The sequence below is a fragment of the Carcharodon carcharias genome, chromosome 20 (assembly GCF_017639515.1).
Source record: "Carcharodon carcharias isolate sCarCar2 chromosome 20, sCarCar2.pri, whole genome shotgun sequence".
In the NCBI taxonomy this organism is placed as follows: domain Eukaryota; kingdom Metazoa; phylum Chordata; class Chondrichthyes; order Lamniformes; family Lamnidae; genus Carcharodon; species Carcharodon carcharias.
This window is the reverse complement of record NC_054486.1, coordinates 104589602-104615717: the sequence shown is the minus strand read 5'-3', so window position 1 is coordinate 104615717 and position 26116 is coordinate 104589602. Positions and strand designations below refer to the sequence as shown.

General features: G+C 43.4%; 1 protein-coding gene across 3 annotated transcripts in view; it reads left to right on the top strand.

Annotated features, from left to right (window-relative positions):
* ston2 (stonin 2) overlaps positions 1 to 26116 on the top strand; it is a 145623-nt gene that overhangs the window by 42737 nt on the left and 76770 nt on the right. The window lies entirely within an intron of this gene.

Below are 26116 nucleotides of genomic sequence, written 5' to 3'. Positions count from 1 at the left end.
CTGCAGTGGTCCAGGAAGATAGCTGTCCACCATCTTCTCAAGGGCAATTAGGGACGAGCAATAAATGCTGGCCTAGTGAGCGATGCCCACGTCCCATGAAAGTGTAAATTTTGAAAAACCTTAATTAAAATTGTTGTGACCAGTTTGACTGCAAAATAGTCAGAAGTTACATAACCAGTGGTTTGGAAAGCACAAACTAATTTTTCATCTGAACTGAATGATACATTTGTGTAGAAATCTATAAAAAAAAAACATTTCATGTGGTATGCAACTCCAGGCAACGACGACAAATTCGTATAGCACATTTTAATGTAGTAAAGCATCTCTTAATATTTCATTGGAGTGTTACCAAACAAAGCTCGATGCCAAGCCACATGAAATATTAAGACAGATGACCAAAAGCTTGGTTAAAGAAGTAGGTTTTAAGAAGCATCTTAAGGAGTGGGATCACCAGTAGATGGGGGCCTAGACAGCTGAAAGTACAGTTGCCAATGGTGGAGCAATTAAACTTGGGGATATTCAAGAGACCAGAATGCAGGGATCGCTGTTTGAGGGCCCTGTCAACCACTGCAGGAGCAGTGGTTCTTCCTTAACCGAGGTTTTCCACCCACGGTAGTTGACAGGGCCTTCAAGAGTGTCCAACCCATCTCCGTGCCTCTGCCCTCACACCTTCTTCTCCCTCCCAGAACCATGACAGAGTGCCCCTTGTCCTCCAGCCTCTGCATTCAAAGGATCATCCTCCGCCAATGTTCCAGTGAAGCTCAATGCAAACTGGAGGAACAGCACCTCATCTTCTGATTAGGCACGTTGCAGCCTTCCAGACTTAACATTGAGTTCAACAACTTCAGACCATGAACTCTCTCCTCCATCCTCACCCCTTTTTGATCCCCTTTTTTCAAATATTTATTTTTAAATTTTTATATATATATTTTTTCCCACATTATTATATACATTTTTTGTTATTTATTTATTTCAATTTTTATTTATTGTTTTATTCCCACCTTTTAGCCTCTTTTTTTCCCCCACATCATCCCCTCCCCCCACTCAGGCCATCTGTCACTTGCTCATTCTGCTTTCTACTCATAATGTCACCATTAGCACATCCTCTAACCAGTATCACCACCATGAACCCCACTTTGACCTTTTGTTCATGACATCTTTTGCAATCTCTCCTTTGCCTCCATCTATCACTGGCCTTCTATCCAGCTTCACCTGTCCCACCCACCTCTAAACAGTATATATTTCACCATATTTTCACTTCTCTTTAGTTCTGAAGAAGAGTCATACGGACTCGAAACGTTAACTCTGTCTTTCTCTCCACAGATGCTGTCAGACCTGCTGAGTTTTCCAGCACGTTTTGTTTTTGCTTTTGTTTCTGTATTGTATTATGATTGTCAACTCTAGTTAGACATAATCCTGGAGCTTTCACCACCTCCTTACAAACACCCAGCCTCCACAGCCCTGCCATTGGTCACCTGGTCATCAGGTCAGGCAGCAAGTGTTAAAAAATAATTTTTTTTAATATATATATATGTTTATTTCAATTTTTATTCTTGTTTTCTTCCCACCTTTTAGCCTTTTGTCCCCCACACCATCCCATCCCCTCCCCTCCCCACCCCCACTAGGGGTTTGACATTTCACACCTTGAGATTCTTCCTCAGATCTAGGTGATATTACAGATGAACAACATATAAAAAGGAGCAGGATCAAGGGAATGGGGAAAAGAAAAAAACAGGAAAAGAAATTGAATGATTTATGAGGTGTTTGCATGGAGAACAGATGATTAAATGGTAGGAGAGATAAGGAGGAATAATGGGAAGAAAAAGTATATTCCAAATAGTTATGGGTAATTTAACTCTCAGCTGTGTAATGGAAGAAGAGATCAGTCTCGGAAATAATGGTGTGATTCATGTATTTGGTCATTCAAAAAGAGAGCAGTAAAACATGACCACAGAAAAAGTATCTGATTACATGACTGTAAGGATACCGTTCGTTTGTTTTGTTAGTGATCATAAAGATAATGAATAGCAAACAGTTCAAGATAGCCAAATGGTAAATTTTAATAGGTTTCATTTGTTGTTGATACAAATTTGGGTTTGCGATGGACACTTTTTTTCCTAGGATTTAGTGGGACTAAAAACAAAAAAACTGCGGATGCTGGAAATCCAAAACAAAAACAGAATTACCTGGAAAAACTCAGCAGGTCTGGCAGCATCGGCGGAGAAGAAAAGAGTTGACGTTTCGAGTCCTCATGACCCTTCGACAGAACTTGAGTTCGAGTCCAGGAAAGAGCTGAAATATAAGCTGGTTTAAGGTGTGTGTGTGGGGGGCGGAGAGATAGAGAGACAGAGAGGTGGAGGGGGTTGGTGTGGTTGTAGCGACAAACAAGCAGTGATAGAAGCAGATCATCAAAAGATGTCAACAACAATAGTACAATAGAACACATAGGTGTTAAAGTTAAAGTTGGTGATATTATCTAAACGAATGTGCTAATTAAGAATGGATGGTAGGGCACTCAAGGTATAGCTCTAGTGGGTTTTTTTTTTATATAATGGAAATAGGTGGGAAAAGGAAAATCTTTATAATTTATTGGGAAAAAAAAAAAAGAAGGGGGAAACAGAAAGGGGGTGGGGATGGGGGAGGGGACTCACGACCTAAAGTTGTTGAATTCAATATTCAGTCCGGAAGGCTGTAAAGTCCCTAGTCGGAAGATGAGGTGTTGTTCCTCCAGTTTGCGTTGGGCTTCACTGGAACAATGCAGCAAGCCAAGGACAGACATGTGGGCAAGAGAGCAGGGTGGAGTGTTAAAATGGCAAGCGACAGGGAGGTTTGGGTCATTCTTGCGGACAGACCGCAGGTGTTCTGCAAAGCGGTCGCCCAGTTTACGTTTGGTCTCTCCAATGTAGAGGAGACCACATTGGGAGCAACGAATGCAGTAGACTAAGTTGGGGGAAATGCAAGTGAAATGCTGCTTCACTTGAAAGGAGTGTTTGGGTCCTTGGACGGTGAGGAGAGAGGAAGTGAAGGGGCAGGTGTTGCATCTTTTGCGTGGGCAAGGGGTTGTGCCATAGGAGGGGGTTGAGGAGTAGGGGGTGATGGAGGAGTGGACCAGGGTGTCCCGGAGGGAGCGATCCCTACGGAATGCCGATAAGGGGGGTGAAGGGAAGATGTGTTTGGTAGTGGCATCATGCTGGAGTTGGCGGAAATGGCGGAGGATGATCCTTTGAATGCGGAGGCTGGTGGGGTGATAAGTGAGGACAAGGGGGACCCTATCATGTTTCTGGGAGGGAGGAGAAGGAGTGAGGGCGGATGCGCGGGAGATGGGCCGGACACGGATCTCCCTCCCACAGCTTCCAACCTGATAGTTGCCCAACCTCGGACGGCCCGCTTCTATCTCCTACCCAAAATCCACAAACAGAACTGCCCCGGTAGACCGATCGTCTCAGCTTGCTCCTGCCCCACAGAACTCATTTCTCGTTATCTTGACTCCCTTCTCTCTCCCCTTGTCCAGTCCCTTCCCACCTACATCCGTGATTCCTCTGACACCTTACGTCACATCAACAATTTCCAGTTCCCTGGCCCCTACCGCTTCCTCTTCACCATGGACGTCCAATCCCTCTACACCTCCATCCCCCACCAGGATGGTCTGAGGGCCCTTAGCTTCTTCCTCGAACAGAGGCCCGAACAATCCCCATCCACCACTACTCTCCTCCGTCTGGCTGAACTTGTTCTCACGCTGAACAATTTCTCCTTCAACTCCTCTCACTTCCTCCAAATAAAAGGTGTGGCTATGGGTACCCGCATGGGCCCCAGCTATGCCTGTCTCTTTATGGGGTATGTGGAACATTCCTTGTTGCAGTCCTACTCCGGCCCCCTTCCACAACTCTTTCTCCGGTACATCGATGATTACTTTGGTGCTGCTTCATGCTCTCGTCAGGACTTGGAAAAATTTATTAATTTTGCTTCCAATCTCCACCCCTCCATCATTTTCACGTGGTCCATCTCTGACACTTCCCTTCCCTTCCTTGACCTCTCTGTCTCAATCTCTGGTGATAGACTGTCCACCAATATCCATTACAAACCCACCGACACCCACAGCTATCTCGACTACAGCTCCTCACACCCCACTTCCTGTAAGGACTCCATCCCATTCTCTCAGTTCCTTCGCCTCCGTCGCATCTGTTCCGATGATGCTACATTCAAAAACAGTTCCTCTGACATGTCCTCCTTCTTCCTTAACCGAGGTTTTCCACCCACGGTCGTTGACAGGGCCCTCAACCGTGTCCGGCCCATCTCCCGCGCATCCGCCCTCACTCCTTCTCCTCCCTCCCAGAAACATGATAGGGTCCCCCTTGTCCTCACTTATCACCCCACCAGCCTCCGCATTCAAAGGATCATCCTCCGCCATTTCCGCCAACTCCAGCATGATGCCACTACCAAACACATCTTCCCTTCACCCCCCTTATCGGCATTCCGTAGGGATCGCTCCCTCCGGGACACCCTGGTCCACTCCTCCATCACCCCCTACTCCTCAACCCCCTCCTATGGCACAACCCCTTGCCCACGCAAAAGATGCAACACCTGCCCCTTCACTTCCTCTCTCCTCACCGTCCAAGGACCCAAACACTCCTTTCAAGTGAAGCAGCATTTCACTTGCATTTCCCCCAACTTAGTCTACTGCATTCGTTGCTCCCAATGTGGTCTCCTCTACATTGGAGAGACCAAACGTAAACTGGGCGACCGCTTTGCAGAACACCTGCGGTCTGTCCGCAAGAATGACCCAAACCTCCCTGTCGCTTGCCATTTTAACACTCCACCCTGCTCTCTTGCCCACATGTCTGTCCTTGGCTTGCTGCATTGTTCCAGTGAAGCCCAACGCAAACTGGAGGAACAACACCTCATCTTCCGACTAGGGACTTTACAGCCTTCCGGACTGAATATTGAATTCAACAACTTTAGGTCGTGAGTCCCCTCCTAGTTGCTCCCATTACCAGTCTGAACGTCTTTTATGGGAATTGAGTTACACTCATCTGTAACTACAGCTACAGTAACGTAATCTAAATGTAACACCATCCCTTTTGAATCTGGACTGGATTTCCATCTCTCTTTTTACAAACATTTCTTCAGTTTCTCTGAAGGTGGTCTGAGGTGATGAGATTTATTAAACTTTTATGTTTCACAGAAAGGTGCACATACAGAGAATTATGATCAGATTCACTCAATTCATTTGGTTGAAACTACTTTTGTGTGATGATGCAAGATGAAGACTGTGCCATGATTCCCTACATCAATGGTCATCTTCCTTAAACAAGTCATCTTCATTATACTCCAGCATTTCTAGCTACTTCACTTGTTTGAAGCCCCTTGCAGTTTATCATTTGCAGTAGAAATATCTCTTCTGCCCTTTAACTACCTCTTATTCTCCACTTAGCTTCTTAGATTCTTTTTGGTGGCTATATTTGTGCTTTTCCCTCTTTACTTCCCCTTGTTCTGTTCCTTTTTTAAATGTTTTTTTTCTGAATTATCATCCAGTTCTGAAGGATCCATGCGCAAAACATCTCACCCTTTTTTCCATGGGTGCTGCCTGACAGGCTGAGTGTTTTCAAAGTATTTTTTTCCAAATCTAGCTGCCAACATGTTCTTTGTTTACCTCCTTATTATTAGCAAGGGGAATTGGGTTTTGAATCCTAACCTTGTCTGGGACATTGACTTGAAAAGATAAAAGCAAAAAACTACAGATGCTGGAAATCCAAAACAAAAATAAAAATACCTGGAAAAACTCAGCAGGTCTGACAGCATCTGCAGAGAGGAACACAGTTAACGTTTCGAGTCCATATGACTCTTCAACAGAACTAAGGAAAAATAGAAAAGAGGTGAAATATAAGCTCGTTTAAGGGGTGGTAGGACAGGTAGAGCTGGATAGAGGGCCAGTGATAGGTGGAGATAGACAAAAGGACAAAGAGGTGATGAAGGTGGTGATATTATCTAAGGAATGTGCTAATAGGTGACATTAAGGGTAGAAAGCAGGACAAGCAAGGTATAGATAGCTCTAGTGGGGATGGGCGGGGGGAAGGGATCGAAATAGGCTAAAAGGTAGAGATAAAACAATGGATGGAAATACATTTAAAAATAATGGAAGTAGGTGGGAAAAGAAAAATATATATAAATTATTGGAAAAAAGGGAGATCGGGATGGGGATGGAGAAGAGAGTTCATGATCTAAAATTGTTGAACTCAATACTCAGTCCAGAAGGCTGTAAAGTGCCTAGTCGGAAGATGAGGTGCTGTTCCTCCAGTTTGCGTTGAACTTCACTGGAACAACGCAGCAAGCCAAGGATGGACTCGTGGGCATGAGAGCAGGGTGGAATGTTGAAATGGCAATCGACAGGGAGGTCTGGATCATGCTTGCGGACAGACCGAAGGTGTTCTGCAAAGCGGTCACCCAGTCTGCATTTGGTCTCTCCAATGTAGAGGAAACCACATTGGGATCAGCGAATGTAGTAGACTAAACTGAGGGAAGTGCAAGTGAAATGCTGCTTCACTTGAAAGGAGTGTTTGGGCCCTTGGACGGTGAGGAGAAGGGAAGTAAAGGGGCAGGTGTTGCACCTTCTGCAGTTGCATGGGAAGGTGCTGTGGGAGGGAGTTGAGGTGTAGAGGGTAATGGAGGAGTGCACCAGGGTGTCCTTGAGGGAACGATCCCTGCAGAATGCCGCCGGAGGGGTGAAGGAAAGATTTGTTTGGTGGTGGCATCATGCTGGAGTTGGCGGAAATGGCGGAGGATGGTCCTTTGAATGCGGAGGCTGGTGGGGTGATAAGTGAGGACAAGGGGGACCCTATCATGGTTCTGGGAGGGAGAGGAAGGTGTGAGGGCGGATGTACGGGAGATGGGCCGGACACGGTTGAGGGCCCTGTCAACCACCGTGGGTGGAAAACCTTGGTTAAGGAAGAGGAAAGACATATCAGAGGAACTGTTTTGGGAAGTGGCATCATCAGAACAGATGCGAAGGAACTGAGAGAATGGGATGGAGTCCTTACAGGAAGCAGGGCGTGAGGAGCTGTAGTCGAGGTAGCTGTGGGAGTCGGTAGGCTTGTAATGAATATTGGTGGACAGTTAATCACCAGAAATTGAGACAGAGAGGTCTAGGAAGGGAAATGAAGTGTCAGAGATGGACCATGTGAAAATGATGGAGGGGTGGAAATTGGAAGCAAAATTAATAAATTTTTCCAAGTCCAGACAAGAGCATGAAGCAGCACTGAAGCAATCATCAATGTACCAGAGAAAGAGTTGTGGGAGGGGGCCAGAGTAGGACTGGAACAAGGAATGTTCCACATACCCCATAAAGAGACAGGCATAACTGGGGCCCATGCGGCTACCCATAACCACACCTTTTATTTGGAGGAAGTGAGAGGAGTAGAAGGAGAAATTGTTCAGTGAGAGAACAAGTTCAGCCAGACGGAGGAGAGTAGTGGTGGATGGGGATTGTTTAGGCCTTTGTTCGAGGAAGAAGCGGAGAGCCATCAGACCATCCCGGTGGGGGATGGAGGTGTAGAGAGGTTGGACGTCCATGGTTGATATGATGTAGGGTGTCAGAGGAATCACAGATGTCGCTGGGAAGGGACTGGATAAGGGGAGAGAGAGAATGGAGTCAAGATAGCAGGAAATGAGTTCCGTGGGGCAGGAACAGGCTGACACGATCGGTTTGCCAGGACAGTCCTGTTTGTGGATTTTGGGTAGGAGGTAGAAGCGGGCCGTTCGAGGTTGGGGTAATATGAGGTTGGAAGCTGTGGAAGGAAGATCTTCAGAGGACAAGAGGTCAGTAACAGTCCTGGGAATAATGGCTTGATGTTCAGTGGTGGTGTCATGGTCCAGGGGGAGGTAGGAGGAAGTGTCTGCAAGTTGATGCTCCGCCTCTGCGAGGTAGAGGTCAGTGCGCCAGACAACAACAGCACCACCGTTGTCAGCAGGTTTGATGACAAAGTCAGGGTTGGACCTGAGAGAACGAAGTGCAGCAAGTTCAGAGAGAGACAGGTTGGAGTGGGTGAGAGGAGCAGAGAAATTGAGCTGACTGATGTCATGCCGACAGTTCTCAATGAAAAGATCAAGAGAAGGTAAGAATCCAGAGGGAAGGGGCCCAGGTGGAGGGAGAATATTGGAGGCGGGTGAAAGGATCCATTGAACGGGGAGAGGACTCCTGCCCAAAGAAGTGAGCACGGAGACGAAGGCGGCAGAAGAAGAGTTCAGCATTGTGCCGAGCCCGAAATTCATTGAGATGAGGGCGCAAGGGTATGGAACTAAGTCCTTTGCTGAGCGCTGAACGTTCAGCATCAGAGAGGGGGAGGTCAGGGGGTATGGTGAATACACGACCGGGGCTGGGATTGGAAGACGGGATGGGGACAGAGGGACAGGCAAGGGTGGAGGGTCCTGGATGGACATTGGTGTTGATGAGTTGTTGGAGCTTGCGTTCCTTTACACTTGAAAGAAAGTTTCTTGTTGAGGCATCGGATGGGACGAATAATAAAATGAAACTGGGGGCACGGGCAGCTTAGAAATAGGGTGCGGCGGTGCTGCTGGAGGGAGAGGTTGTGTGTGTTCATATGGCAGCACATGGCACTGAGTGGGGATCTCAAGATGCGACAAGAACAGCAGTCTGAGGAGCGTTGTATGTTCCGGAGATAGCTGTAATCCTAGGTGGGTTCAAAACATGAGGGATGGAACTTCAGTTGAAATCCACATGGGGTAAGTCAGAGACAGTCACTGAGGAAGGAAATATGGCTGTGAAAGTGAGTTTTAGTAAACACCTTGTCAAAACACCAGGAGAGAAATGGAAAGCAATGAAGGTGAACAAGGCAAAAGAGAGAGATGGAAATCCTGTCGGAGAGAAGAGCAATACTTCTTCAAGGTAGGCATTCCTTGAAGAGAAGTGGCAGTCAATTAAACACTAAGATAAAAGCAAAAAACTGCGGATGCTGGGAATCCAAAGCAAAAATAAAATACCTAGAAAAACTCAGCAGGTCTGACAACATCTGCGGAGAGGAACACAGTTAACGTTTCGAACCCGTATGACTCTTCAACAGAACTAAGGAAAAATTGAAGAGAGGTGAAATATAAGCTGGTTTAAGGGGGGGTGGGATAGGTAGAGCTGGATAGAGGGCCAGTGATAGGTGGAGATTGTCAAAAGATGTCATAGCCAAAAGGATAAAGAGGTGACTTGCAGAGATGCTAATTGACCCTTTACTGCATTAGCTTCATCCCCTTAAAGTGTGAATGTTTATTGGAAGGCCCTGATATATTGTTCCTAACTGTTCTGGGTAACAGTGGTTGTGGATGACTGTAATACACAATCTGCATTTTCCTGCAGTCTGTGGTTTCGCTTTTTAAACTTGCACATATCCCACTTTGTTCTAAAAGCCAGCACTTAAGAGTGGGTTTTAGCTCCAAAATCCTTCCTGTGTGAAACTAACCATTCATCTCTATCTCTATGCCAAAGCAGTCCAAAATCAATCTCTCTGCCCTGCTGATTTCTCATAGCCCTATATACTCGTCTCCTTTAAACATTCAGCCAGCGTTCTCTTAAAAGATATAATGCTGTTTGCCTCAACCATTCCCTGTGGAAAAATATTCCATGTTTCAAAAATGCATTTTAAATAAATTTCTCTCTTGGGCAGTAATGGCCAGTTTCCCTTCCCTAAACTATGGTAGTTGAGGACTTGAGTTCAACAACTTTAGATCATGAACTCTCTCCTCCATCCCCACCCCTCTTTTTTTTCCCAATAATTTATATAGATTTTTCTTTTCCCACCTACTTCCATTATTTTTAAATGTATTTCCATTCATTGTTTAATCTCTGCCTTTTAGCCTATTTCGATTCCTTCACCCCACCCCCACTAGGGCTATCTGTACCTCGCTTGTCCTGCTTTCTACCCTTACTTAGCACATTCCTTAGATAATATCATCACCTTCAACACCTCTTTGTCCTTTTGTCTGTGACATCTTTTGGTTATCTCCACCTATCACTCGCCCTCTATCCAGGTCTCCCTGTCCCACCACCACCCCCCCTTAAACCAGCTTATATTTCACCTCTCTTCTATTTTTACTTAGTTCTGTTGAAGAGTAATACGGACTCAACATTAACTGTGTTCCTCTCCACAGATGCTGCCAGACCTGCTGAGTTTTTCCAAGTATTTTTATTTTTGTTTTGGATTTCCAGCATCTGCAGTTTTTGGCTTTTATCATGGTAGTTGAGGCCTGTTGTAATGCACCAACCCCTGTACCTTGGCTGAAATCATTTAACTTGACCTATATTATTGGAGTTTTGATCTGGGGAGTTCATCAGGAGATGCTATCAAATTAATCTTTGTAACTAAATAAAACTTATTATTTAATGACATTTACTCCTACAGATTTAATTCACAGAATTCACCATAAGAGCTGAGAAATAGGAGCAGGAATAGGCAATTGCCCCCATTGAGCCTGCACTGCCATTCAATCAGGTCATGGTTAATCTGATCGTGGCCTTAACTCCACTTTCCTGCCTGTCACCCTCAACCCCCTTGAAGGTCAAAAATCGGTCAAACTCAGCCTTGAATATATTCAGATAACACCCTAGCACCTTCCAAACCTACAACTTCTACCACCTAGAAGCACAAAGGCAGCAGATGCACGGAAACACCACCGCCTTCATGTTTCCCTCCAAGCAATAGACCATTCTGACTTGGAACTATATCATCATTCCTTCCCTGTCACTTGGTCAAAATCCTGGAATTTCCTTCCTAACAGCACTATACAAATTTTCCTCACTTCTGCACAGCTTCAAACCAGGGACCTTTCATGTGTGAGGCGAACATGATAACCACTACACTACAGAAGAGGGTGCACTTCCACCACCTGGCCTGTGGCAGCTTACCATCATGTTCTCACAGACAGTTAGGGATGGGTAATAAATGCTGGCCCAGCTAGCGACACCCACAGCATGTGAATGAACAAAAAAAAGCCTCAACTGCTCTCTGGGATAGCGAATTCCAAAGACTAACGATCCTCAGAGAGAAAAATTCCTCTTCATTTCTTTTTTAAATATCTTTGAACTGTGTCTCCTAAGTTTAGATTCTCCCCACAAGGGGAAACATCCCTTCATCATCTAGCCTATCAAGCCCCTTCAGAGTTGATGTTTCAATAAGATCTCATCCTTTAAAACTCTAATGAGTAGAGGACTAACCTGCTCAACCTTTCCTTTATAAAACAACCCCTTCATCCCAAGAATCAGCCTAATGAACTTTCTGTGAATTGCTTCCAATGCAAGTATTTCCCTTCCTTAATTAAAGAGAGCAAAACTGTACAGGGTACTCTAGGTGCAGTCCCCCCAGTGCCCTTAATTTGTAGCAGGACTTCCCTATCTTTATACTCCATACCCCTTGCAATAAAATACATTCCATTTGCCTTCCTAATTACTTGCTATACCCGCATGCTAACTTGCTGTGATTCATCTACAAGGACATTCAGATCCCTTTGTATCACAGCATTCTGCAGCCTCTCTCCATTTAAATAATAATGTGCTTTTCTATTCTTCTGACAAAGTGGACAACATCACATTTTCCTGCATTATACTCCATCTGCCAAATTTTTGCCCACTCACTTAACCTATCTTCAGTTCTTTGCAGGTTCTTCATATCCTTCTCACAACTTACTTTCCTACCTCTTTGGATCATCAAACTGGGCTACAACACAGTCAGTCCTTTCATCCAGTCATTCATGTAGCTCATAAATAGTCGAAGGCCCCAGCAGACTCCTCCACTAGTTACAGTTTGCCAACCTGAAAATGACCCAATTATCCTGTTTCCAGTTAGTTAGCCAATAATCTAGACATGCTAATATATCATCCCCAACACCATTAGCTCTTATCTTCTATTGTATGTGACACCTTATGATATGCCTTTGGAAATCCAAATACACTACATCTACTGGTGCCCCTTTATCCATCCTGCTTGTTACATCCTCCAATAAATTTGTCAAGCACAATTTCCCTTTCACAAAACCATATTGACTTTGCCTGATTGTATTCTGATTTTATAAATGTCCTGCTACAATCTCCTTAATAATGGATTGTGGCTTTTTCCCAATGTTAGATATTATACCAACTGGCCTATAGTTTTCTGCTTTCTGTTTCTCCTCTTTCTTGAATAGTGGCATTACATTTGTGGTTTTCCAATCAGCTGAGACCTTTCCATAATCTAGGAAATGTTGGAAGATTTCAACTGATGTATCCACTATCTCTGCAGCTACTTCTTTTAACACCCTAGAATGCAGGCCAATAGGTCCAGGGCATTTTAGTCTTCCTAGTACTTCTTCCCTAGTGATCTTGATCATTTTAAGTTCCATCCCCCATTTTGCTCCCTGCTTTTCAACTATACTTGAGATGCTTTTTGTGTCGTCTTCTCCTGCGAAGAGAGATTCAAATTACTCATTCAAAGTCTGTGACATTTCCTTGTTTCCCATTATTAATTCCTCATCGCACCCTCTAAAGGACCAATGCTTACTTTAGAAACTCTTTTCCTTTTGTGTATACTTGGAGAAGCGTTTACTGTCTGTGTTCATATTTGCTTGTGAGATTTCTCTCGTACTCCAATTTCTCCCTAATTTTTTTTAAGTCCTCCTTCACTGGTTTCCAAATTTTTCCCAATCCTTTGGGCTACCGCTAATCATTCCAGTATTGTGCATCTTTTCTTTCAATTTGATACCATCCTTAACCTCCTTGCCTTCCTTAGCCATGGATGGTGCATCTTTGTCATATAGTTTTTCCTTCTCAATAATCTTTATTGAAAGTTATGAAATTGTTATATAAATTTCTAATTCATAGTTCATAACATTTTAGATGTTATTTTTAGTTCTGAGAAGATTAAAGTTTAACTGTAGAAAATGCGATAAGTGTGACTAAAACCACTTGAAGACTATTACACTTAAAAGGTTGGGGCCATGTTGACTTAGAGGGTTAACAGCCAGAAAGGTAAGATCATAAGACAGCAGTTGGGCTTATGCAGCTGGAGAATCAGAGATGAGGTGACTACATTGCTTGCAAAGAAATGCAGCACAAGAGTCTTTTTGTTTTGGGAGTTAAAGCTACAATTAATTTAAAAGCATTCAGTAACCCCTGGAAGGCTATATCATCATGTTGATGGGTAGAGTTTAAGAAAGTCCTAGTGTTTCAATTTACCTATGTTTGCTGTGGGAGTAAGTGTCCTGCAGCAGGGGAAAAGATGCTGCTGTCAGCAGGCTTCAGGCAGCAAAAGAGCTGCTGTTAGCTGGCTCTGTGTAGCTGGGGCTCAGGAGCAGTCCCAGGAGCCGTTTGATAGCTCCAGGGAGTTAGGGCTCAGGAGAAGTCCTGGGGAGCTTAGAAGGCAGCAGAAGGTCACTGGGTCTGTGCTGGAAAAATTTAGTGCTCAGAAGAAGCCTTGGACCCATTTATAGCTTGGTGTAGCTGGTACGCTTGGAGCTTGGTGAAATCCAGGGCATTGCCAGCCCAGTGAAGCTAGCCAGCTATTAAGAGTTGAAATTGTGCCAGTTGGTAGAGGTTCGTGTGCAGACTTGTAAATCCAGGGGAATGGAGTCTCAGAAGACAAGATTGAAAGCTTGGGAGGTGTGCAGTTGTTCGGGCAGTCTGAGTTGGAGTAGCTTTGAGCTAATTCAGAGGCTTGACCTTCGAAAGTTAAAAGCTTAGAAGCCCTTGTGAGGGAGATGAAGTTTCAACGAGATTGACTCACGGTGTTTACTGACATCTGGGTGGATTGCTGAGAAATCCATGGGATTGGTCTTGGTTGCACTTGCCATTTCTTGTGCCATATGGTGTGTTCAACCACAGTTTACCTGTTAATTCGCATGTATCTCATATTAACCCTGAATGGTAGAGTATAAGATTGATATTGTAAATTGTTTTAACTTTTTGACCTTGGATAGTAAAGTTTATTTTTGTTCAAAACTCATGAAATCTTGTAGCTTTATTCTCTAAGTAAGTGTCTTAAATCTCAAACTTTGTCTACTTTAAGCAAAATGTTACTGGTCCCTAACTGGTTTGTACCAAAAACTTCAGCATCTGGTCCAGGATCATAACAAAATATAACCTTAAGTGTCTACCACTGCTTCTCTACCACCTTACCTTTTAACTTATTTTCCCATTCCACTTTAACCAAATCTGTCTTCATCCTAGTGTCATTGTACTTATTTAAGTTTAAGATACTAGTTTCAGACCTACATTACTCACCCTCAAATTAACTGCAAAATTCTATCATGTTATGATCAACCCTACCTAGAGGATCCTTGACTATAAGATCTTTTATTAATTCTGTCTCACTGCACATTACTAGGTCTAAAATAGCCTATTCCCTGGTTGGTTTCAGAATATATTGTTTAAGAAACTGTCCCGAATGCACTCTATCCTCCAGGCTACCTCTGCCAATTTGATTTGTCCAATAGGAACAGGAGTAGGCCATTCAGCCCCTTGAGACTGTTCCGCCATTCAACTAGATCATGGCTGATTTGTCTACCTCAGTGCCAATTTCCTGCATTTACCCCATATCCCCTGATGTTGGTATCTAGATGTCTGTCGATCTCTGTCTTGAACATACCCTATAACTCACCTTCCAAAGCCCTCTAGGTAGAGAATTCCAAAGATTCACTACCATCTGAGTGAAGAAATTCCTCCTAATCTCAGTCCTAAATGGCCTCCCCCTTATTCTAAGACTCTGTCCCCTGGTTCTAGATTCCGTTACCTGCCGCCCACCCCTCCAAAGCCAGGGGAAACATCCTTTCCGCACCTATCCTGTCTAGCTACTTAAGAATTTTGTAAGTTTCAATGAGATCACCCCTCATTCTTCTAAACTCTAGAGAATACAGGCCCAGCCTCCTCCCTGAGGCCCCCAGCATCACAGATGCCAGTCTTCAGCCAATTCGATTCACTCCCTGTAATACTAAGAAACGGCTGAAGGCACTGGAAACTGAAAAGGCTATGGGCCCTGACAACATTCTGGCAAATGAGCTGAGCTCAGGAGGTGAGGTGAGAGCGATTGCCCTTGGCATCAAGGAGCCCTAGCAAAACTGGAGCAATGAGAATCAGGGGAAAACTCCAATGGTTCACTGGTTGGAATCATACCTAGCACAAAGGAAGATGGCTGTGGTTGTTGGAGGTCAATCATCTCAGCCCTGGGACATGGCTGCATGTGTCGCTCTGGGTAGTGTCCTTGGCCCAAAAATCATCAGCTGCTTCGTTAATGACCTTCACTCCATCATAACATTAGAAATGGGGATGTTTGCTGCTGTTTCATCAATGACCTTCCTTCCTTCCTTCATACTATCAGGAGTAGGGATGTTTGTTGTTGATTGCACAATGTTCAGCATCACTTGCCATTCCTCAGATACTGAAACAGTCCCAGTCCATACAGAGCAAGGCCTGGACAAAATTCAGGCCTGGGCTGATAAGTGGCAAGTAATATTACAAGTGCCAGGCAATAACCATCTTCAACAAGATAGACTCCAACCATCTCCCCTTGACATTCAATTGCATTTCCATCACTGAATTCCCCCATTGACAGCATCCTGGAGGTCGCCATTGACCAGAAACTGAATTGGACCAGCCATACAAATACTGTGACTACAAGAGTAGGTCAAGGGCTTGGAACTCTGTAGAGAGTAACTCACCTACTGACTTCCCAAAGTCTAGACTCTAGAAGGCAAGGTGATGGAATACTCTCCACTTACCTGAATGAGTGCAGCTCGAGAAGCTCGACACCATCCAAAACAAAGCAGCCTGCTTGATCCTCACCCCATCCACCACCTTCAGCATTCACTCCCTCCACCACTGACACAAGTGGCAACAAGATGCACTACAGCAACTCACCAAGGCTCCTTCAACAGCATCTTCCAAACCTGCCACTTCTACTACCTTGAAGGTCAAGGACAGCAGATGTAGGGGAACACAACCATCTTTAGGTGCCCCTCCAAGCCACCACACTATATCATTGTTCCTTCACTGTCGCTGGGTCAAAATCCTGGAACTGCCTTCCTAACAAGGCTGTGGGTGTTCCTACAACACATGGACTGCAGTGGTTCAAAAAGGTGGCTCCCCACCGACTTCTCAAGGACAATAAGGATGGGCAATGCTGGTCTAGCCAATGATGCCTGCATCACATGAACAAATAAATTTTAAAAAATCTCCTCAATCCCTCCTCGTAGGACAGTCCAGGAATTAGCCTGGTGAATTCTCAGCAAGTTTATCTTCCCTCAAGTAAAGGGACCAAAACTGTACACAATACTCCACATGCATTCTAACCAAGATTCTATACAATTGAAGCAAGACTCCTGTACTCAAATACTATTGGGATAAAGGCCAATATACCATTTGCCTTCCTAATAGCTAACATGCTTGTGCAGAAAGCACTCAGTGACTTATGAACAAGGATACCCAAGTCCCTTTGTACATCAACTCTGGCCAATCTCTCACTATTTAAGAAATACTCTGCATTTCCACTCCTCCTACCAAGTGGATAACCTTGCACTTATCCACGTTATATTCCATCTGCCATGTTTTTACCCACTCACTCACTAAGCTTGTCCAAAATCCCTTGAAGCCCCTTTGCATCATCCTCACAACACACATTCTCACCTAGTTTGGTGTCATCTGCAAACTTGAAATATTATATTAGGCCCCCACGTTCAAATCATTGATATAGATTGTGAATAGCTGGGCGCCCAGGTTGTTATGATCCTGGATCAGGCCCACAATTTTAGGTACAATCCGGTTAGAGGCAAGTAACTTAAGATGGACAAAGCTTCAGATCCAAGACACTTGTTAAGAGAATAAAACCACAAGATTCCATAGTTTTTGAACAAATAAAATAAACTTTATTATACAAGGCCAGAGTATAAAACAATTTACAATATCAAACTTATACCCTAACGTTCAGAATTAACATGAGGTACATGTGAAAAAACAGGCAAACTGTGGTCGAACGCACCAAGCTGCACAAAAAATGGCAAATGCGACCAAGCTAGATCCCACAATTTCTCAGCAACCCATTCAAATGTAAGTAAACACTGAGTCACCAATCTCTTTGAAACTCTGTCTCTCTCACGAGGGATTCTAGTCTTTGCCTTTGAAGACGTAGCCTTAGAATTCTCTCCAAAAGACGCTCCCAACTCGGATGGCCTCATCAATGGCTCACCTCACAGGTTTTAATCTTGTCTCCCGAGATGCCGTTCCCCTGGGTCTGCTCTCATGCCCATAAGACATGAAAGAGATCATAAATTGTTTAAATAAAGCCTTATTTTCTGCTTATTTCAAAATGGACTTTGCTGGACCAAAACCATAGCTGTTACAGGTCATATGATTTGCAAGTTGGCTACAGTCTGGAAACTTCCAACAGTAATAGCTCATGGTGTATGAGGTAACATATTGGCATGGATAGAAGATTGGCTAGCTAACAGGCAGAGAATTGGCATAAATGGGTATTTTTCTGGTTGGCAGGATGTAACAAGTGACACAGGGATCAGTGCTGGGGCCTCAACTTTTTGCAATTTATATAAATAACTTGGATGAAGGGACTGAAGGAGTGATTGCTAAATTTGCTGACGACACAAAGGTAGGAAGGAAAGTAAATTGTGAAGAGGACATTGGTTAAGTGAGTGGGCAAAGATCTGACAAATAGAGCATAACGAGGGCAAATGTGAAATTGTCCATTTTGGCAGGAAGAATAAAAAAGAAATTTATTATCTAAATCATGAGAGATTGCAGAGCCCTGAGATTCACAGGGACCTGGATGTCCTAGTTAATGAATCACAAAAGGCTAGTATGCAGGTACAGCAAGTATTTAGGAAAGTTAATTGAATATTATCATTTATTGTGAGGGGAATTGATTTCAAAAGCAGGGAGGTTAAGCTTCAGTTATGCAGGGCATTGTTGAGACCACATGTGGAGTATTGCTTACAGTACTGGTCTCCTTATTTAAGGAAAGATGTAAATGCGTTAGAAGCAGTTCAGAGAAGGTTTACTAGACTAATACCAGGAATGGTCTGGTTGTTTTATGAGGAAAGGTTGTACAGGTTAGGCTTGTATCCATTGGAATTTAGAAGAGTAAGAGGCAACTTGATTGAAACCTTTAAGATCCTGAGGAGTTTTGACAGATTGGATGTGGAGAGGATGTTGCCTCTTGTGGGAGAATCTAGAACTAGGGGTCACCCTTTAAAAATAAAGGGTTGTTCATTTAAAACAGAGATGAGGAGAATTTTTTTTTGAGGGTAGTGAGTCTTTGGAACTCTCTTCCTCAAAGGGCAGTGGAAGCAGAGCCCTTGAATATGTTTAAGGCAGAACTAGATAGATTCTTGATTAACAAGGGGGTGAAAGGTTATTGGGTGTAGGCAGGAATGTGGGGTTGAGGTTATAATCAGACCAGCTATGATCTTATTGAATGGCGGAGCCGGTTTGAGAGGGGCCGAGTGGCCAACCCCTATCCTCCTCATTCGTATGTTCATTTATTAGTAATTACAGGATAAAGCTCAGCCCTCATACTTGTGGAATCTCTTACCTATAATTATGAGAACCCATTATAATCAACAAAACAAGAGAGGAGCAGATGGTCTGTCTCCCCAGCCTGAAAGTACAACAAAGAGAGAACCATCGAAACATGTTATACTTGCGAAGCATCAAAAGCCACCATCCATCTCCAAAGATGAAGAATGGATTTTGACCAGAGACATCAAAACTGAATGTTAACCCAAAACCGACTCATTAATGGGCAACATCACATGACCTAAGCTCCTTTGGCCTTTGGAAAATTTTGATGTTACATCCCTGGACTCCCAAGTCAGTGTGCTATTAAGATCTAGCCTGTTCAAGACTCCAGGTTGACAACAAAGCCTGTATTAAATCTAAACCTCCTCAAAGCCTGGTTTCTCTGGAAGATTCCTGCCATTGCCTGTTGAGTGAACCAAGTTTCTGGACACCAACCGCATTGTGCTGCGCCATCACCAACCTTGAAGGAATTCAGCAACTCCTACTTTCAGCTAGCTGAACCTGCCTGAACTTTAAATCCTACATGAAGGAATCCTTGCTGGACTCTGACATTCAAGTGAATTAATATCCATAGCTTTGATTTTTTTTTAGTGATTCCTAATTGTTAAACTCTTCTTTCTTATCTCCCCTTTGTGTGCTTGGGTGTGTATATAGTCACAATGTCCATTCCCTGGGTTTGAATGCATGAATAAACAGTACTTCTGATTTTACCCTAAAGAGAGTTTGCTGCGAGTCACTTAAAAATTGATTTCACGAACAGAGGGTTTGGGGAAATACACCACAGCCTATTTAAAAAAATTAAAGCATCTCTGCTTTCGGATAGATGGCAAGAAAAATAAAGGAATTCAGTTTGCCTCTCTCCCCTGTCTGTAGCACTGCACTCCAGCAACATGCAAGCACAGCTTCAGCTCTTCAGTTGCACCAAGCAGAACACCCTGCTCCAAAGTGTTACTCTTGCCCCAGTGGCCCGCACAGAGTCACCAGCTTTATGCTGCCATCTTAGATCTCCAGGGCTTCTGCTGAGCCCCCTCTACTAGAAACCTGCTAACTGCATCTATTTAACTACTTGGAGCCTCTTTCTTTGTTCCTCTCCCTGGTGATTCCTGCTGGTGGTCTCACCCCCCGATGGCTCCCTCTCCCTATCCCTTATCTGGGGCTCCTTTATGATATGACGGCCTGCTTCTGGGTCCCCTTATAGGCGTGTTCGCACTTTTTCTTTTTCATGCAGGAGCACTGGACCCTTGTCCTTAGCCTGAAGAGCTCCTGATGCCACGCTGCACAAGTGCATCCTGCTCCTGATCTGTACGTGCGCAGAAACTCCCAGGACCTGTCGGGACTCGTAGTTCCTGACTTCCACCCGATGGCAAGTTAAGTTGGGATTCTTAAATCCTTCCCCTTAGGAGAAAGAAGGCTTCACCATAGTGAAGCTTTCTTTACAAGAATTTCTTAACATCATAAACTTCTAACAAAGCATATGACATACTGTACAAATAGCCTTTTTCAATTTTTCCATTACACATTTATAAAGGTTAACCCAAAAAAAGCAAGTACATGCGACAAATAGGATTAACAGGACTTAGATATCATGGAACAATTGTAACTCAGAGCCTGTGTTTTACCTTCCAAAAGCGGTTCTTTAACTCCGCAAAGAGCGTTTCAGTTAAGTTAAAGCTTAATTGTCACCCTTTTCATCAGCAGCAGGCGTAATACCATCTTTAATTCATTTTCCGAACTGAAGGATGATCAGCTTTAAATTTGAGACAATAAGGTCAAAATGGCTTCTCTATTTCTCCTTGCAAAAGGATTTGGTACTCTGGCTTGGTTTGATTCTTGAGCGTTTTAAGATCTTTCAGTTTCTCCTGATGCTATTCCAAAAGGGTCTTATTTAATTCTTTCCGAGTGAGATCAACTGCTTCTCCATTCTGGACTTCTATGTTTCTTTCCAATACCTTGAGTTACCCATGCATGTCACATGACACATTCTAATCAATTTAGGGTTTTAAAAGGCCTTTTGTTAAATGTACACCTCCCTGGATTCCTGATGCTACACCCTTTGTCTTAACACTGACCAGCACTTTTGGTTTGGTGTCAGATGTCATTACCCCTTTAAGTTCACTTTGAGATCTCAATCTTTCCTGTTGAAAAATTTGACTTGGCAATTCCTGTCATTCCCACCACTGCCATTATTTTAACATCTGTTTACTGCTACTGTCTTTTATGAAGGTTCCTTAAGGGTCTCTTCTACTGCAACTGATTTTCCATTCAGCTTCCAACAATTGACTTTGACGTACCCTGTCTTATGGCACTAAAAGCAAACTGGTTTCTTTACATTACTTTTAACCTCAATGCTATTGTTTTCCTTGGCTGAAACAGCTTCTCCCTTCTCCCTAAAGCTAGACTCTTCTCTATTCCTCCAGCTTCCACATGGGTTTAGAAATAGAGATCCACTGTTGCACCCCCCGCCCCCACCCCCCCCCTCCCCTCCCCCCACTAGCTGCCTATGTGATATATCAGCCAGGACTGCTGCTTTCTGTATCTTAGAAATCTTACGGTCTTCGAGGTTTGACCACGTAGCTGTTGGGATGCTGTTGCGAAATCATGGCAGTATCATTAACTCTCTCACAATCTCAAAATTTTGTTCGGGCTTCAGTGCCCAAAACCACCAGTCCCACAGTATTTCTTTCTCCCTAACAAATTCTACAAATATTTCATTTTCATAAGCATTAAGTATCGTAGTTTCAATTGTCTGAAACTCTGAGTATTGTTCGGACGAAAGGCTAGAATAAATATCCATAGCCTTCCCAACCGAACTGCTCTGCAAAATTGGATTCTGTGTGCCCTTTGGCCACCTTAGTATTCAAATAAGATAAAATAATTCTCAACTCTGTCCTCCATGAACTTAGACACAAGGCAAAGACACTGCTATATCAAAGCTCAGAGTAAGACTTGTCTCATCATCCGAACTACTAGACTCTTTCTCACCCCATAACCTAAGGTTTTCTCTAGCCAGTTCATGCTATCTGATTTCTTTCTCTATTTTAGGCACAAGCTTTCGCAAATAAGCTTAAGCTTTTTGAAAATCCTGGGCATGCCCCCAATTTGTTTTGATCCTGGACCAGACCCTCACGTTTTTGGTACAATCGGGTTAGGGACCAGTAACTATTTGTTTAAAGTAGACAAAGTTTGAGATCCAGGACACTTGTTAAGAGAATAAAGTTACAAGATTCCACGGATTTCGAACAAACAAAATAAACTTTACTATGCAAGGTCAGAAAATAAAACTATTTACAATGTCAATTTTATGCTCTAACATTCAGAATCAACACGAGGCACATGTGAAAAACAGACTAACTGTGGCCAAATGCACCACACTGCATAATAATTGGCATGGATTTCTTAGCAATCTACCCAGACCTCAGTAAACACAGAGTCAAGCAACCTGAGGGATTCTAGCCTTCACCTAGCTCTAACTTGGACTGTCTCAATGACAGCTCTCCTGGTGGCAGAATTTCAGTCTTGTCTCAAGAGACTCCGTTCCCCTGGATTCCTGAGTCTGCACTCCAGCAGAACTCTCAAGCACATCTTCAGCTACGCTGAGCAGAACCGTACCACTCCAAAGTGTTACCTTTGCCCCAGCAGCCTGCAGTACTCTGTCACCAACTTTCTGCTCCCTTCTCAGATCTCCAGGGCTTCCCCTGAACCCTCACTACTTAAAGAATGCTGAGCACAGCACTTTTACTTCTTGGAGCCTCTTTCTTTACACCTCCCTCCGGTGGTTCCTACCGGTGGTGGTCTCCTCCCGGTAGCTTCTACCCCAGATCTCTGACACTCTCTGGGACATCTCCCTGTCCCCTCTCCCTTTGTCCTGTCTGAGAATTCTCTCTGATATGGTACCCCGCTCCTGGGTCCTGAGATTGGGGCTTTCGTGCCATTTCTTTTAATTATAAGCACACTGGGTGCTTGTCCTCAGCCTGAAGAACTCCTAATGCTATGCTGTGTATGTGGAGCCTGCTCACAATCCGCACATGACCTGTCAGGACTTGTAGTTGCCGACCTCGGCCCGACAACAAGATAAGTTGGGATTCTTAATAAAGTATTGATCCTTGCAGTACCTCACTAGTAACAGCATGCCAACCTGAGAATGACCCTTTTATACCTACTCTCTGTTTTCTATCCATTAACTAATCCTCAATCTATGCCAATATGTTACTCCCTATCCCATGTCCTCTAATTCTGTTTACTAATTTCCTGTGTAGGACCTTATCGAAAGCCCTCTGAAAATCCACACACCACATCCACTGGTTCCCCCTTATCTATTCTGCTAGTTACATCTCAAAAAACTCCAACTGATTTACAACATCACAGTATCTTTATAGTGGAGGGGGGGGGGGTGCCACTAGGCCCATTGAGTCTGCACTGGCTCTCTGAAAGAGCATTTCACCTAGTCCCACTCCCCTGCTTTATCCCCGTAACCCTGCACGGTTTCTCTTTTCAGGTAGCAATCCGATTCCCTTTTGAATACCTCGGTTGAATCTACCTCCATCACCCTTTCACAAAGTTTGTTCGAGACTCTAACCACGCTCTGGGTGAAAACATTTTTCCTCACATCAAGTTTACTCCTTTTGCCAATTATTTTGAACCTGTGCCCTCTAGTTCTTAATGATCTCTTGAGTGGGAACAATTTTTCACTATTTACCCTGTCCATACCCCTCAGGATCTTGAATATATCTATCAAGTCTCTTCCCAGCCTTTTCAGATTTGTCAAACATGATTTCCCTTTCATTAATCCATGTTGCCTCTCCCCAATCCTCCCATTATTTTCTAAGCATCCAGTTATCACATTCTTTAGAAATAAATTCTAGTATTTTCCCTACTATAGATGTCACACCAACAGGTCTGTAGTTGACCATTTTCCCTCTCCCTTCTTTCTTAAATAATGTGTTTACATTTGCAACCATCCAATCTGCAAACAGCATTCCAAAATCTATAGGATTTTGAAAGATGCCCACCAATGCATCCACTATCTCTATAACCACCTCTTTCCACGCTCTGGGATGTAGATTATTGGTTCCCAGAGATTTATCAACTTTCAGTCCCATTAATTACTCCAATACTACTTTTTTGAAACTAATTTCTTTCAATTTCTCATTCTCATTAGTCCCTTGGATCTCTGTTATTTCTGGGAGATTTCTTGTATCTTCCTCTCTGAAGGCAGAAACAAAGTAATTATTTAGTTTCTGTGCCATTACCCTATTCTTCATTATAAATTTTCCTCTCCCTGCCTGTAATGGACCCACATTTATCTTTGCTAATCTTTTCCTTTTTACATACCTATAGATGCTCTTAAAGTCCATTTTTATGTTTCTTGCTAGTTGAAAGTGGTAGCCTCATTGAGAATCTTGATAGAAATGACCTATTATCTGATGTGGCCACGTCCAGGTAGGGAATGGAGGGCCCGTCCAACTTATTAGGTGTTGAAGAGCTATTTTCTCTAGTGACCAGCAATCTCTAAAGTGACCAGTCCAGAGATTTAAATGTTTTCAAGTTTTTTTTTCCAATTGACTGCTCAAAGTACAATGTTATTTGATGTATTGCTTGTAATGTGAGCCAAATCTCTGGTAAAATTGCAGGATAGCATTTCTGAATGTCATCTATTTACACCTGTTTTATTTTGCCCTTTCTCTTTCCTGCAGCAGTTTTCTGACATGGAGGAGATTTGTTTTTTCAATAGGGAATGGGGGTGGGGAAGGAAGAAGCCCACAACTGCTGCTTTAGCAAAATAAATTTAATGTGCTAGTTGAGATCATCCCTTGGACATATTTGCAAATACTGTCAGTATTTCCATGGGAAATGGCTGTTTTTACACGTTCAAGAATTTTGCTGATTCATGGCAGAAGGTATGAAACTGTTGCTCCGCTAAATTGAGCATGTACAATATTAAGAGCACCATATTGAGGGGAATTTTTTTTTTAATGCCTTAAACCAGATGATCTGGTTATGTTGCATTACTGTTTGTGGGATCTTGCTGTTCACAAATTGACTGCCACATTCCCTACAACAGTTACTGCATTTTCTAAGTACTTCATTGGATTTAAGTTGCTTTGGAATAGTCTAAGGTCAAGAAAGGCATTGTATAAATGCTGCTCTTATTTTAAAGGCTGGCATATAATGACGTAGGCACCACCTTGTGATATGTGTCAGGCATTACATGTTCTGATTTGTGATATCAAGACTGTTTAAATAAAGGAGACCATGAGCCCACGCGTTGCCAGAGGGTGATAGAGGTGCCTATCACTAGGGATGCCCCCTCTCCATCTCCTTTTTCACCCCCCACCCTGCCTCACTCTCTGTTACTCCCAAGGTTGTGTGCTCTCTTCTGCAAGGAGAGAAAACAAAGAATTGTTAATGTTTGTAATGGCTTGTGTAGATAGTAGTGAAGGGCAACAGTTGTGGAAGGTGATTGTGAGGCTTGGGTGCTGATGCTCTCTTGCAGATGGGGTCCATATATGGGTCCATATTGATGGTACAATTGGCAGTGTTTCTTGGAAGGTTGAAGATCTTGATAGGCATGCTTCAAAAGTAATGTCAGCACAGAGGAACGCTGGAGCTTTGACACATAGCATATACCACATGTAACTTTCTGCAGCTCATCTTGGCTTGTTTCAATTTTAAACAACATCTTTGGCACAAGTCGCACTATATGTAAAAGGCGGTTAAGAGACGACTGGAACAAGGTTTGAGAGATGTAACTAACCAAATATTAATAATGGGGAGATGTAGTGCTGCAAATATCCAGCAGGTGGCAGAAGTTACACTTATCTATAATGTTTCATCTGCTGTAGTTCCCCTCATGTCTTATTTGTTTTGAACTGTCTCCTCAAATTCACTTGCTCCTTGTTTGTTATTGCCTGCACATTTTGCAAGTTTGCTTTGAGTTTCTGAATCCAATTTAATACAAATTACTTCTTCTCAAGCAGTCCTTCAGAATTGAAGATGACTCGCTTCCTCGCGTTAATGGGTTCTGGAATAGCTGCTAAGTCCAATGTGCGATCTACAGAGTCTAGCATATGTGGGACCGGTGGTGCTTGAGGCTCCAACGCCTCAACTTCGCTTCTACACTTTTCTGACAAAGTCACGATGTACGCGGTGCCTTTCTGAATGAGCTTGCTCCATTTTGATCGGTCAAAAGCCAGATTCTCCCATGAGTTGGCAGCTATTTTTGACCTTTTCAGGGAGGCTTTGCAGACAAATTAGACACAGTAGTGGCTTCAACATTGATATCTAGGACACCCCATTCAAAGTAGGATAAAATTTTGCAGCACAGACAGAGGCCATTTAGCTCATTGTACCTGTGCAAGCCTTTTGTAAGAGCTATCCACATATTCCCACTTCTCTGATTTCCCTACAGCCTTGCAAATTTATACTTTTCAAGTATATATCCAATTCTCTTCTGAAAAGGAATTTGCATTTATATAGCGCCTTTCGTGATCTCAAAATTCCAAAGTGCTTTACAACCAATAGCGTTCTTGTGAAGCTATTGTCAATGTCATTTTATAGGAAATGAGG